General features: G+C 37.6%; 2 long non-coding RNA genes across 6 annotated transcripts; one reads left to right on the top strand and one right to left on the bottom strand.

Annotated features, from left to right (window-relative positions):
- Positions 1–507: 507 nt before the first annotated feature.
- Positions 508–8985, top strand: LOC308185584. The gene is made up of 3 exons (XR_013943483.1): positions 508–646; positions 1990–2103; positions 8071–8985. It is a non-coding gene; the product is annotated as an uncharacterized lncRNA (long non-coding RNA).
- Positions 633–14257, bottom strand: LOC308185583. Of its 5 annotated transcripts, XR_013943478.1 has the most exons (8): positions 13716–14257; positions 12679–12788; positions 8939–9000; positions 7643–7708; positions 6150–6242; positions 5674–5829; positions 4895–4993; positions 633–4799 (listed from the first exon to the last, which is right to left on the bottom strand). It is a non-coding gene; the product is annotated as an uncharacterized lncRNA (long non-coding RNA). The 5 variants fall into 5 exon arrangements; XR_013943479.1 differs by lacking the exon at positions 8939–9000; XR_013943480.1 differs by lacking the exons at positions 7643–7708; positions 8939–9000 and adding an exon at positions 7279–7469.
- Between the last annotated feature and the right edge of the window lie 352 nt (positions 14258–14609).

Here is a 14609-nt window from a genome sequence, read left to right as displayed (position 1 = left end):
CTGAAGACTGGAAGAAAGCCAGCATCATGCCAGTCTTCAAAAATGGCAAGAAGAAGGACCCAGGCAACTACAGGCCAGTAAGCCTCATCTCCATCCCTGGAAAGGTGATGGAGCAGCTCATCCTGGAATCATCTCCATGCATGTGAAGGATAAGAAAGTGATCAGGAGTAGTCAGCATGGATTCACCAAGGGGAAATCATGTTTGACCAATCTGATAGCCTCCTGCGATGGGATGACTAGCTGGGTAGATGAGGGGAGAGCAGTGGATGTGGTCTACCTTGACTTCAGCAAGGTTTTTGACACTGTATCCCATAACATCCTCATAGCTCAGGAAGTGAGGCCTATATGAGTGGACAGTGAGGTGGATTGACAATTGGCTGGCTGGCAGAACTCAGAGGGTTGTACTCAGTGTTCTGAGTCTAGTTGAAGGCCTGAAGCTAGTAGTGTCCCCCAGGGGTCAGTACTGAGTCCAGTCTTGCTCAACTTACTCGTCAACAACCTGGAGAATGGAACGGAGTGCACCCTCAGCAAGTTTGCTGATGACACAAAGCTGGGAGGAGTGGCTGATACCCCAGAGGGTCATGCTGCCATTCAGAGGGAAGGCTGGAGGGATGGGCCAAGAGGAACCTCATGAAGGTCAACAAAGGCAAGTGGCAGGTCCTGCACCTAGGGAGGAATAACCCCAAGCACCAGCACAGGCTGGGGGCTGGCCTGCTGGAGAGCAGCTCAGCAGAGAGGGAACTGGGGGTCCTGTTGGACAGCAGGCTGACCATGAGCCAGCAATGTGCCCTTGTGGCCAAGAAGGCCAGCGGTATCCTGGGCTGCATTCAGAAGAGTGTTGCCAGCAGGTCAAGGGAGGTGATCCTCCCCCACTGCTCAGACCTGGTGAGGCCACAGCTGGGGTATTGTGTACAGTTCCGGGTTCCCCAGTAGAAGAGGGACATGGAGCTACTGGAGCGAGTCCAGAGGAGGGCTATGAAGATGATGAGAGGAATGGAGTACCTCTCATATGAGGACAGGCTGAGAGAGCTGGGCCTGTTTAGCCTGGAAAAGAGAAGGCTGAGGGTAGACCTCAGCAATGCATATAAATATCTGAGGGGAGGGTACTGAGAGGATGGAGCCAGTCTCTTTTCAGTTGTGCCCAGTGACAGGATGAGAGGCAACAGGTACAAACTGAAGCAAAGGATGTTCCAGCTGAATGTGAGGGGGCACTTCTTTACTGTGAGGGTGACAGAGCACTGGCACAGGTTGCCTGGAGAGGTTGTGGAATCTCATTCTCTGGAGATACTCAAAACCCACCTGGATGCTATCCTGTGTGACATGCTCTGGGTGATCCTGCTTGGCGGGGGGTTGGATTAGGTGATCTTCAGAGGTCCCTTCCAAACTCATCCATTCTCTGATTCTGTGATAAGTACTATTTATGATAAACATTTGAATAGCATATTAACAATAATTTTCATGACAAATAAGGTTGTGGTTCCTATTACAAGAGTTGCTGTATGATCACAGGAATAAACAGTTTCTGCCCCTCAGAATTAAAATGTTACATAATCATTTTAAAAGAGAAAAAAAGTGCACGGTACACAACCGTTAGCTATTGTAAGCACACAGTTAGAACAGGATATTATAAAATAACTTGCACAGAAAAAAAGGAAGGAATTATTGAAGGAATAATTCTCCAGACAATGTTAAAAAAAAAAAAAAGAAAAAAAAAAAGACCAAAGCTGCTTGTAGAAGCAGCAGATTGTCAAGCATTGACAGTGGCACTCAAGCCTTATTATATTCAAAGTGTCCATATGATTCCATTTAAATCCTTGAAAGTGCTTTCTTTTTTTTCTTCTTTTTTTTTTTTTTAACCTATGGATTTTATTGTTAGAGCATGTACTCAGTCACCAGCAATCCAGTTTTCTTCTGTATCAATCATCTTAACTTCCTAAGGGAACAATGCTTTCGTATGTCACATATGCTTCACTGTTATACTTGTTTCAGCTACATTGATTAACCTGTAAAGAAACATGGAAAGAAACCACTGCAAATATCAAAAGACTCTTCTCTGCCAGACATGAAGAACGTGAGTCCTACAACGTGTAAAACTTCTAAGCTGTGAGTGCCTCATTTTTCTTTAGAAAAGTTGGGCATGAAAATGGAGTGAATGAACTCAAGTGTCCCTGTTGGATTGTTGGTTTGCCCAGTGCAAACAAAGTACTAATCAGAAATTATGTTCTCCAAGGGATCACTGTTGTTTATTTGATTACTTCATTCCCAATCATAAATTTTAAGGTGAAAGCTTTATAGCAGTCCCTATTGCTGTTATGAAAGATATGCTATGGTAGAAATAAAAGTACTGTTGCTTCTCCTGAGGAGCAGAGAAAGAGAAAGGAGAAGCCATGCCTGACTGAGATGACCCCTAAAGATCTAATAGGAATATTTGCTGAGGTTTTCAAAGCCTGAGTACATTAATCTCCTCTTAGCTGTGAAGAGCACATAATTCTTGTGTTACAATAATTGTCTGTTCTGTTTCTGCATGGAAAACAGAGTAAGGTATTTTGAGTGTATGTTTTTGAGCCAAGGCAGACTACTAAATCAAAGAAAAAAAAAAAAGCACCACTGAATCAATACCAAGAGTACTTGGAAGTATCCCAAGAAAGGCCTTATTGAATGGCTTGCATTGTGGGAAAGTACATGCTGACAGGCCCAGACAATAGCACTGCAGGTTTAGTCCCCTCCCAAACTCCAGCTTGTACCAAAACACATGAAATACTGTGAGAAGCCAGAAGCCAGTATCATCTCCCATTAGCAGGTCCATGGAAACTGAGTTGCCAGGTTGTTCACCAAATTTCAGTCCAAGTGAATACTAAGACAGGTTATTATATAGTCAACCTGCTATGGGGCTGCCTCTTAGGCAACTTATATGATACGTGTGATTAAAACTCTAACTGCTTACCTGATCAACCTATTTAGAGCCAAAATGTTTCGCTTGACTTGTACAGTCTGAATACAGACTACTTGCATTAAATTAATAATACAAGTTAAGGAAGTTAAAAGAAGTAATTCTGATAGATGTGCTCAGCTTTGTGGGTTAAGGCAGTTATCAAAACCTCCTGTCTATCTACTCCTCACCTGGAAGTTTATAGAAGGAAATTTATTCCCCTTTACATGTCATTCATTGGTTCTCTTTAAACTGGGCAGAAAGTACATTTCCAATTCTGTAATCTCTGTCAACATAGGGCAAAAGGTCTTAAACCACTTGACTTAAATAATTAATACTCTTTGCTTCTCTGCACAGGGGTCAAAGTCCTTAGAGGGAGATCTTCTCAGCAGCATTTACTTAAAGTCAGGTTTCATGGCCTTTGACAATCAGATTCTATGCTGTAGTGAGCACAAAGTATTTCCAAGTTAACTATAAGAAAAACAGTGTAAACAGGGGCTAAAATATCTGCTGCTTTATAGACTATTGTTAATCAATCATATATAGCAGATTCAGTATTACTGACTTTTGACTTGCTCAGCAAAAGTACAGAAATGAACATTCTTGCAAATGTTAGTTTGAATACAGAAAAAAAAAATTAAAAATGTTCCCCAAATTTCAAATTAGAGAACACAAAGGTAGCAGAACTTGGGCTCTGTGGCAATAAATCTAATTCTGAAGCTTATTTCACTAAATATTATTCTGGTTACTGTTTGAAATCCAAAGTGTAATAGAAGTACTTGTCACTTTGTAAGCTGATCAAAGTATACAACTGTCAGTAATGTATCAGGTAAAAGTCCTTAAGCTAGAAACTACTTTATTAGTAGAATAACCTCCAATCCTATTATAAAAAGGCCTTCCTAAATATAAATAGGCCTTCCTAATAGTAGTGTGTAGCCAAGTTTTCTCATTTCACTCAGCCACGAACTGTTTCTCTGTTACTAAATTAAGTAAAATTGAAATATTGTCAGCTTGGAAGAGTTTAGAGGAATAACTACCGTGTAGCATGCAAAGTAAGACACTCATACTAAGTTTAATTTAGCCCTAAAACTGGTACTGAACATCATCATATAAACAGCAAGTTTTGCAAAAAATCTCAGTAATTTTCAATATTATCATATAAACAGAAAGTTAAACAGAAGATATTGGCAACACCTAAATACTATTTTCATCACAATACCTATGACTGTTACATGAAAAAACAAACAAACAAACAAACGAAAGAAATAACAAAGCACACACAGAAAATATGCAGATCATTCAAAAAGCATGGTCATCATCTTCTGAAGTGCCACAGATGACTTTGAATCCACAGAAGCCCATTCTAAATTAGTTGAAGTATTCTATATGACTAATTCAGTGTAGACATTGAAATTGTGACTACAGTTACAGAAGAATGGAGATCCTGAACAATTTTCAAGTCAACATGGATTTCAGTCAATATCTGAAGAGTTTCAATTGTTTACAAAGAGAAATGGTGTCAGATATGCTCCATCACTCTCCACCCCTACAACAAATGCACCAGTGGAAAGATTTATTCATGTGTTCCAGCAAGCATTTGAAATTATGACTGATAATGGAGCATACAACACATAATTGCAAATATACTTTATTCCTGTAAGCTGACAGAAGTGTTTTATACACTAGAGCTGAACGTCTCCATACAAATTGATTGTAGCTGTCTTACTGATGAACTGATAACCTGACAAAAGATAGCAGAAAACTGGAGATGGTGATGTTGCTTCACGAGTCTATGAATGTCCATACATGATGAGATAAGAGAGAGCAATATGTTCTGGCAAAGGTGCAAGAAAGTTTCCAAACACAGGTTCTACAAGAAACCATTCATTATTCATACCAATTGGGAAACAGAGCACAGCCGATGACACAGACTAACACCAGCGTGCTCTATGTCCCAATTCTTACCAGACGGTTCAAGTGTGATTCCAATAGTCCACAGCTGGATGATTTTGCCGATGAAAAGAAGCCAGAACACACATCATTCCACATGCTTTTATAAAGTATCTGTAAAGCATTATCCAAAGAGAATCCATAAGACTTCATTTGTAGAATGCTGCATATTTAATGACAACAATGCATTTTAGTGTTTCAAACGTCCTTTTCAAGTCAAGGGGAGGAATACCACAGAAAAGCAAGTAGCTCCATGAACAGCACAGAACAGCAGACCAACAAAGTGTCTTACAATAACAACTTTATTGCCTTTGGACAGTATTTTGGTATCTAAACTGGAAGTCTTTTGGTGGCTGATATGATCTGCACAGGGCCTTCTGGATGGATTTAATTGAGATAAATGCACCTTCAGCCTTTAATCAGTTATTCTCCACAAGTTAAATCTATGGAAAAATTATTTCAAATATGGTTGAAATTGATTCAATACTTTCAAAAGTTCCTGCTGGAAAACAGTAACAGGCATGCAAGTGACCATTTCCAAAGGAAAATTATCTAAAATAGACATTGTTCCTCCAAATCTGTTGTTAAGGCCTGCAGGTGCTTCAAAAAGTAGCACACAATGCAGGGGAAAGTATTTCCTACCATCATTATAGCTTTCAAAGCCCAGCCCAAAGGAACACATGGCCCTTTATATAACTGAGATAGCTAAAGACAGCATTTAATACAAGTCCCCTGCAAAGCTGTCTGTATTTCTTGCACTACCAAGCCTGTAGTACCAGCACTGGATACCATACCTTCTGGAAGGTGAGAAACCTCTTCTGGTACTTGCTCTGTGTGCTTTAGAAATCTGAGATACCTGGAGCACCAAGGTAGCAGGTCTGCATGTAATTAGTAAATGTTGTTGTAAGAAATCCACCTGTGTGGAAGCATGTGGCTTCCTATTATTTTTGCTTGAAAAAAAACAGAGCAAACAAAAGGTTTAGAGCCATTCCTGTTATTTCTGTTTATATTTCATAGTTTATGATAATAAACTAATGAGATAAATGCCGAAAGTTTGGCATTTATTTTCTGTTTCAATAATGGCATGTCTTGTATTCAAAAACTTGCACTTTTCAGCTAAGAATTCATACTGTAAAGATAACAGCCTTGGCCATTAATGATCATTAGTGTCACCAGTAAGAAAAGATTCATGTTGGTGTTATTTATTAAAGCAATCAAAATGTGCTATTATGTTCCTAATTACAATATTTGTTCAAACTCCCATACTTACCCACAGTACAAATACAGTGCAGGCAGCTGTTGTAGAAGCTTCCCCGTGCAGCTCTGGAAATGACTTTTTTTTTCAACCAAGAATATCCCTAATCTCAAAGGGAAATAAGAGAATAAATGTGAACCTTTGCACTGGAAGGCAAACACTTGGATTTTGGATGCATGACGTTGTGTTATGGACAAGAAACGTTTTGCTCAGTCAGATAATGACAGAACAAGGGGGAATGGTTTTAAACTAAAAGAGGGGAGATTTGGATTAGAGGTTAGATGGACATTCTTCACTCAGAGGGTGGTGAGGCACTGGAACAAGTTGCCCAGAAATGCCTCATCCCTGTTCAGGACCAGTTCGGATGGGGCCCTGGGCAACCTGATCTAGTGTGTGGCAACCCTGCCCATGGCACGGGGTTGGAACTAAATGATCTTTAAGGTCCCTTCCAACACAATCTATTCTATGATTTATTAAGCCAATACTGTCACTTTTGAAAATTGTAAAGCAGAGATGCTAAGACAAGAGGATATCATTCTGCCCGCTGTAGATGAAGCCCACTATTCTAAAACTAAGAATGATCATTTTCAGCAACTAAAACCTAATATGGGTTATATGCTCTTTTTCTTTTTAGAAAACACAATTCTAATTCTACTTCTAAAATTCTAATTCTTTTTTCCACAAGAATTCCAAAGCAAAAGACATAGTTGAAAGAGATCATTAATATCCTGATATATAAACTAAAGTATTGCTTGCTTGAGAAGGTCAACATTTTAAATATCACAAAAAGTTTAAAATATATAAAATATTATCTAGACAACGTGTCTAAGAGGAATTTGTAGCTATGAGTGGAGTTGTGGTTAATGCTATTTTCCCATGGACAGAATTTTGCTTTGTTAGCAACATTACTGTGTGCTTCTATATGTTCTCTCCTGCTCACATCTTTTCCTCTGGATTCATTCCGTTCCTAAGTGACTGCTGGATAATCTTTGTGTTTGGGTGTTCATTTGCTACAGGAGAGAGGTAGAGACTCCAGGATGCTCTTATGATGTTTCATCTCCCCTTCTAAGCAATGAAAACTCAGACACGTTGCTATCAGCATATTATTTCAGACATATAAGAAAAAGGACTAAAATTTACTTACAAAGTCAGTATACATCTGTGATGGGATAAGACTGCCCTCCTACTTTGGAGGAAACATTTTTAAAGGAAGAAAGGAAATGGAATAAGATGAGCACTCTTGTATTCCAGGATTTTATGAAGGAGTAAAACAGTACTTGGCATCCTCTTTACTTTCAGCATCCCAGTTTATCACTCCCATTATGTGTAACAAAACTACAGAGTAAGAACAGAGTAGAATTGTGCAATTCTCATCTGCTAACTTTATATAAACAGATTATAACTTCATAATCACAAGATAGTCACAATATAATCACAATTTTAGTATGCAGGACTGTTAAATATATGTCTGAATAGGCATTTCTGAATGCTGATTTTAGTCTGCTTACTTAGGGAGCAGCTCCATTCACTTTAGCAGGAATGTTTTGTGAGAAAGCTTTACAACCTGGAGAAAACTATAAAAAACAAGTAAAGTGCATTAAAAAGGGAATACTTGTCATAAGTAGAGAAAACAAAAACAAAAACATAACACTGAGTCTAAACAGAATCTTCTTGGTAAATTGCACTGTTGTAAAACAATAACCACTCAGATTGAGATGCATGGGAAAAATGGACTAATCAATGAATGAGAATGTTAGGACTAGGAAATCTTTGGAATAAGTATTATATACAGAATGAATACATATACTCTTATCATGACTTCTTGAATCTGATAGTTCATTTCTGCATGGATATCCTTTCTTTTATTTATTTATTTATTTTTTGCTTTTAAGAGGAAAACTGATTTTCAGTATTATATTTCTTTTGTCCTGAACAGAAAATAATTATGCTGTACCGCCTGAAGGTGAATTAGCTCACTGTGCCTGAATAGCAGTGCTTCCTCAGTGCTGATTTCTTTATTCTATTTTTTTAATAAAAATGAAGGACTGTGTCTGCTAAAGTCAACAAGGTTACCCGTCACAATCAGCTGGGTCAAGATTTCCTCCTTACTTGTCTTCACTTCATCTTCAACCTTAAAAATGATCTTATCCACCAGTATTGCATTCTATAGAGCTATGAGAAAGGGAATAACTGAACACTCATTTTCAACTGAGATCACATGCTTCACAGTGCTTCATGATAGCCACTCTTCTTGCATTTGGAACTAAACTAAAACTTTCTATTGGGTACTTAAGTATATAAGTATAATAATATATAAGTATATATATATAAGTATATAAATATACTTCAAAATGGCTTTCTAGTTCATATGGTATCTTTTTCATGGTGTCCCCAAATTTACGGTTACTCATACAATTTTACCTGTTAGCAGTGTTCTACCATCTCATATTTGTAGGTTTATATTCGCATGACACTATTTGGTACTAAAATGTGCCTCCTTTATTTGTATTGTGATTCTCTCTCTGTAAGCAACTTGTAGGCTTCCCTTTCGAATCCTTTCTTTTGGCAGTACATAGCATAACTTAGCTCATCTAGTTGTACATTGGTATAGTTGCTATGGTTCTTAAAAAGACTCTGTCTCTCCAGAATGTACGGGAACAATGTGGAGCACAGATATTTAAACTGTGTTATTACAGGCAGAAAAATGGGATTTTGTTTTACGGCCCAAAGCTTCTGTAAGCAGAATCACTGTAACATAATTCTTAGAACATGGCTTTCGGGGAGTTGAACATCTATAGACTCACCTTCATGCCTCCTGATTGCTTACAGTACAGAAACTTCTTATAGGAAAGTAACTGTTTGTAATCTGAAATATAGTCAACTATTAGTCATGTTAATAATTTTGTGAAGGGCAGACCTTCTCTGAAACTTTTCTTATTTGCAACAATATCAGCAAGTATTTTTGATTTCCAAGAACTATTTCTGAATTAGCATTATTTGCTTCAAATAAGACATAGTATGGAACAAAGAATACACTTGATTTTTACAGCAAATTCTCAAGACACCCAGCAATTATTTGCTTGCTGGGCAACTGATCTTCCACTTTCTTAGCTAGACTGTATTTCTACTTCTCCTCTAGCTCTCCTTCAGATAGTAAGTCCAAGGTAGGGATGAAGGACAATATGTTAAGGGATGTCTCTATATAGTATTGTTTTCTACCTTGGAGAGCCAATTAAAAATAAATTGCCTAGGGCTTTGAAGTGCCTTTAGAACTCCAAAGCTAATGTCTTATTCCATATTTTATTTCTGTTTTTTTTTAATACTCTACAAAAATATTTTGGCTTACAGGTGTTATTTCTGTAAATTGTAGCTATTCAGAAATATTTCTGACTTAACTGCCAAGCATCAATCTTAATTTAACATATTTTAATTTGTCTCTCTTACTGGTATTATAGATAGCAGTAATCTGGGAAAAAAAAAAAAAAGAGAAAGAAAAAAAGGAAAAAAGAAAAAAAAGTCTAACATGTTAGCCCTTTTTACCCTGTACTGAACTGTGAGAAAAGTTTGTTTCCCGTCTTTACATTTACTTTAATACATGAGAACCAGTACTATTTGAAACCCTTTGTAAGGCCTAGATCTCACAAGCATACAAATACACTAACATTTGAGTAAGCATAGAGACTACACATTAAGTTGGGCGTATCCTCATAAGTTAGTTAAACCAGGGCCTTGATTTCCAATATTCTGTTTAACGATGTTACCTTTTGCCTTTTACTTAAAAAGACACATCCAGTCCTGGAAATGATGTCAGAACACCCATATAATGTTTTTGTTTGTTTGTTTGTTTGTTTTTGTCTTTTAATATAATAAAGTAATAACAGTAATAACAGCAATAATTAGAATTTCTACTATAAAATCATATAATACTTCTTATCTGAGTTTTGCAAGTTACTTGGCTGAGCTCCTCCACTCTTTCAAATATAAGAAAAATAATGATGTTGGTAGTTTGGAACGATTCATACTATATTCATGTGTTTGTCCTCAAGATCTCAAAAAGTTGTAGAACTAGTAATGCCACATATATATATATATATATGTTCATATGATCCATACATACATCTATATGCCACTCATATACATACAAACGACCCAAGACCATGTAAAATAGATGACAAACACATTCATTTCAGTTATCTAGCAACTGATACCAGTAAAAGAATTTGTTCAGGGAATGAGCTAGGAGAACAAGCCTGAAGGAATCTTCATCTCCTCTGCTAAAGGACATGCTGTTTCTCTATTGCTTTCCACTGCAGCAGACCTAACATGGCAGTTTAAAACATACAGACTGCTTGATGGGATTCTCCTGTGAACACCGGTGGATTAATTAACAAAAGTGATCAAAGTTAAATCCTGATCCAAGGCTTTAAATGACTAAGATTGTGATGGAGGAAGAAAAAAATGTCCCCCATATTAGCTTCAACTTCTGGAATGAATTCACTTTGACCTCTTTGTACCTGAACTTGCAGCAAATTTTCAAAAACTTGCATGTGAAATTATCAAATGTGTCTACAGCTGATACATAGCTGAGATTTACAGACCTGAGACATAGTCAGAGGAATCGGATATTAAAGCTACTTTTCAAACAGAAAGCCAGGACAAACCTACAAGGTCTACAGAATAGGTACCGACAGATTTCCAGAGGTTAAGAAAAACACAGACAGACATCCAGAAAAGCTAGGCCAATAAGAGTTTCTCATATAGGGAGACCTGATTTACCAGGGACAAACTGCTGTAAGAATGAATTCTAATTAAAGATGTACATCAAGAGCTCCCCACACAGGCAGAAGAATCTGCACTCTAGCATTTTCTTTGAAGACTACTTAAATGCTCAGAGAAAGAACTTGCATGGTTATTGATGTCAGCATATCTAGTAATCTCTGATAGAACAAAATCAGTTCCTGAGTTTGACTCTCAGCAACTTCTCCAAACAAATTGTAACAGAAAGCCTATTTTGTGAACAACTAGAGTAAAAGTAAATACAATAAAAAACTATGGTATTAAAAAAAATCAACTGAAGAAATCTGAGAAAAGAGGAGCCAGCTCATGGATACTTTTAGATGGATAGAAAGCTACATTAAGAGTATTTACCTGATCATAGAATGCCTTTCTTTGCATTCCAGTTCTGTGTTTCATTGGTTATACTAGTAATGTTGTAGTTTCAGCTATGATTTACAATTGGACACTAACAGGAGGTATGGCGCTGATTTCTGCCAGAATCTCCTCCAGCCATAACTATCAACGTAACAGGAAATGATCAGCCATTTAAACCACGGTTATTTTTCTAGAACATCTTAGCCAGGTGCTTAGTTTCATTTGTATTTCAATAGCAGGATCTGAAAGGAAGGAACAAGAAATGGAAAGCCCTTTCTTCCCATAGGCACCACACACACACACACATAAACACACAAAAATCATCTAGTTAGGTTCTGCAGACTTTACACAGGTTTACAACAGGAGGCCACAGTAGCAATTCTTGTTTGTTTTAAGCTAACTTGAATTAAAACATTAAAACTTAAAAGATCTTGTCTCTGCATCTGTTGAGATCTTATTGTAAACACTGTAGACTTCCCGTGTAAATGGAAGTGCTACATAAATAATGAATAGCAGACTGATAGGAGTGCAGAGAGAAATAAGTCAGAGACCGACTGCTTTGGGGAGAAAACAACAGCACAAAGCCCTCCACTTAAGTTTATGGCTTTAATATAGCAGAACCATGGCAATTTTAGATTGTCTTGTAAAATAACAATGAAGTACAGTGAGGTATTAAGTGCCAGAAAAAGCAGTGCTCTAATAGCAAAATGGAACAGCTTGTTCTCAGGGCTATTTCATGCAGGGTGTTCACGAAGGGAAACGCTCTAGCATTATTCTGCTATGCTGATTAATGTTGTTAATGTCCCATTGCCTCCAAAAAGTTAAGTCTAAAAGGCATATTGTTCTTTTTATTTTAAGGGATGCTTTCAGAGGGCATTGGGACAGGTGGAGAGTATACATATGTACTTGAGACAAAGTGGGAACAAAAGGGTTCAAAGCTAAGACTAGAAGATGCCTAGTTGGGAAGAAAAATTGTTATAAACCACCACAAACATGTTTTGACAGTAGGAATAATGTAGTCTCATGTTCCCAGTACACTAAAAACCAACGAATGTAACAGTTCATTTTGAGCTGGAATTTAGTGATGGGATAAGTCTTTCTTGCCTCTGTAGCAGAAAACCATCAACAGAAAGAATGGGGAAACCTAAGCTGCATTAGTCCCACATTTCATCTCAGATGCTGAATAGCAGCAGGGGCTTCAGTGGAAGCTGTGACAACATGTACTGCTGACACAAATAATGATTCTATGGATGGAATGCATTCCTACCTCTTGAATTTCACAACTTAGGGAGGAAGGAGAGAAGGAGGGAAGGAAGGGAGAAAGGGATAAACAAGAATTTATTATTTTTCTTTACATGTTCTATGTTCACAAGAGAAAGAGATGTGTTCTTACATTTTAAAGCCTTTGGATTGCCTTCACCTGCCACAGTACTGCAAGTCTGAAACCACTGATTCCTGGAATGTCACGTTCATACACTGTCCTGCAACTCAGCGAGGTAGGTTCTGCCCAGAAATAAGAGAAATAAGACTGTTTCAATTTTTTTTTTAAGTTGTTACATGTAAGTTGGGGCACTAATTTCCTTTACTGAACCTTTAAAACCTTAAAGCTTGTATCTTCCAAGCATTTCCTAAAATTATGATGTTTTAAAAAGTCCAGGCCTTTCCTTTCTTCAAAGTATTATTTGGATTTAATAATGTTTATAAGAGCTACAGATTTGCTTTACAATGCTGTCCTTTTTCACTGCAACTGACATTCTGCCTGCTGAACTCCTTGCACTACCCTCACATTTGCACAGAAACAAATGGAGATATTTCTTTGTTAATTGACTTATTAAAAATTCATGGTGCACTTTGATGTTTAATATTTAAACCAAATGTTCTAAGCTTGCCAGCGTCATTTTTTCCTTTAAAAAAATATAAATATATATATATATATACAATGGAGAATGCACTACTTCTCATGACAACAACAGAGATTTTCTTGTGGGTTAACATTCATGAGAGTTAACATTATTTCAGCATTAGCACATTTTTTTTTCAAGTTCAAGATCCTACTACCTTTTGAGTCCAAAGACAACCACTCTATGTATTTTGTGGTGTATGCAATCTGATTTCTATTCTTTTCCATTTCTGCTGAGAACTGCTGTCATAAAAAGAACATTACTTATCAACAAGATAAACCATTAACAGCAGACTTGGGAGTATTTTATTCAGAGAATTTTCCATTTCATTGTTAATTCTGTTAAATATTTTCCATCTAAAGGTTTGATTCTACAAAGTGCTAAGCTTACTGGTGAAGCAACCAAATGCACAGTTAAGATTTCAATCTTCCTACTTCAAAGGAAAAAACAGTATGTTGCAATTGAGACTGAAGACAGATCAGTGTTTGAAGCAGAACACGCAGAACCTAAGACACTTGCATTAAATTACCTCCTCATCCCAGACGTCTTTTCTGGCTTTTGAGCTTAACAACTGCAATCCACTAGCTTTCACGGACCTATCTTCAAATTAAATTCTCCCTTCTGTGCACAAATCCAAAAGTACAAGTACTTAAAAATCCCACTGATTTATTACTTAATATCATAGGGACCTATGGGAGTCCTTCCACTGGGAAAGCTGTCTGCAAATTGTTTTCATTCAAGTACAAAACTTCCAGTGCTGAGCAACAGGGCACCAGAACTTGCCAAGATCCATAAATATTTGCATTCCTTCATCTAATTCACCTGTAGCTCATCAAATGCAGTAGCTGGTCTAACAACCTTTCCATGCTCCTTCAGCTTTTCCCACTTTGTTATCTGGTACAGAAGACACAAGGAGCCTAACAACCTGTACTCTAGACGGTGAGTCAGAGAGGGAAAGTTGCCTGTGACAGATGACCCATCTGCTAGCTCTTCACTTTACGCAGAGGTCCTGCTCTCTCTCATCTCACCAATACTTGCTCTGCACTCCCATCGCCTTCCTTTGCACCAGAACTGCTTATTGCACTCTTCATTGAACCAACTCTAATCATAATTACCCCTCCTCATTAAAAACAAACAAAAAGGTGTTTCTGTTTTGTTTTGTTTGCTAAGGACTAATACCTTAGCATTTGCTGGGTTGGATCACGCTCAGCACAGAGCTCAACACCCTCAAAGGCAGCACAGGGAAATGGTAAAGAAGCATGTGGCTAGGAACAGAGGGGAAGCAGTAAACATTAGATTGGCTTACCACAGGTGTCCATAAAGTGCTTTTCCACCTCAAAACCAATGAGCCTTCTCCACAAACGCCAGTTTTCAGCTGGGAATAACCTTCATTCCCACTACTGTACTCTAACGGTGAGGTGGC

Source organism: Anser brachyrhynchus, assembly GCF_964034855.1.
Source record: "Anser brachyrhynchus genome assembly, chromosome: Z".
Lineage (NCBI taxonomy): Eukaryota > Metazoa > Chordata > Aves > Anseriformes > Anatidae > Anser > Anser brachyrhynchus.
The sequence above is the reverse complement of the archived record's forward strand: the minus strand, read 5'-3'. Positions and strand labels throughout refer to the sequence as shown.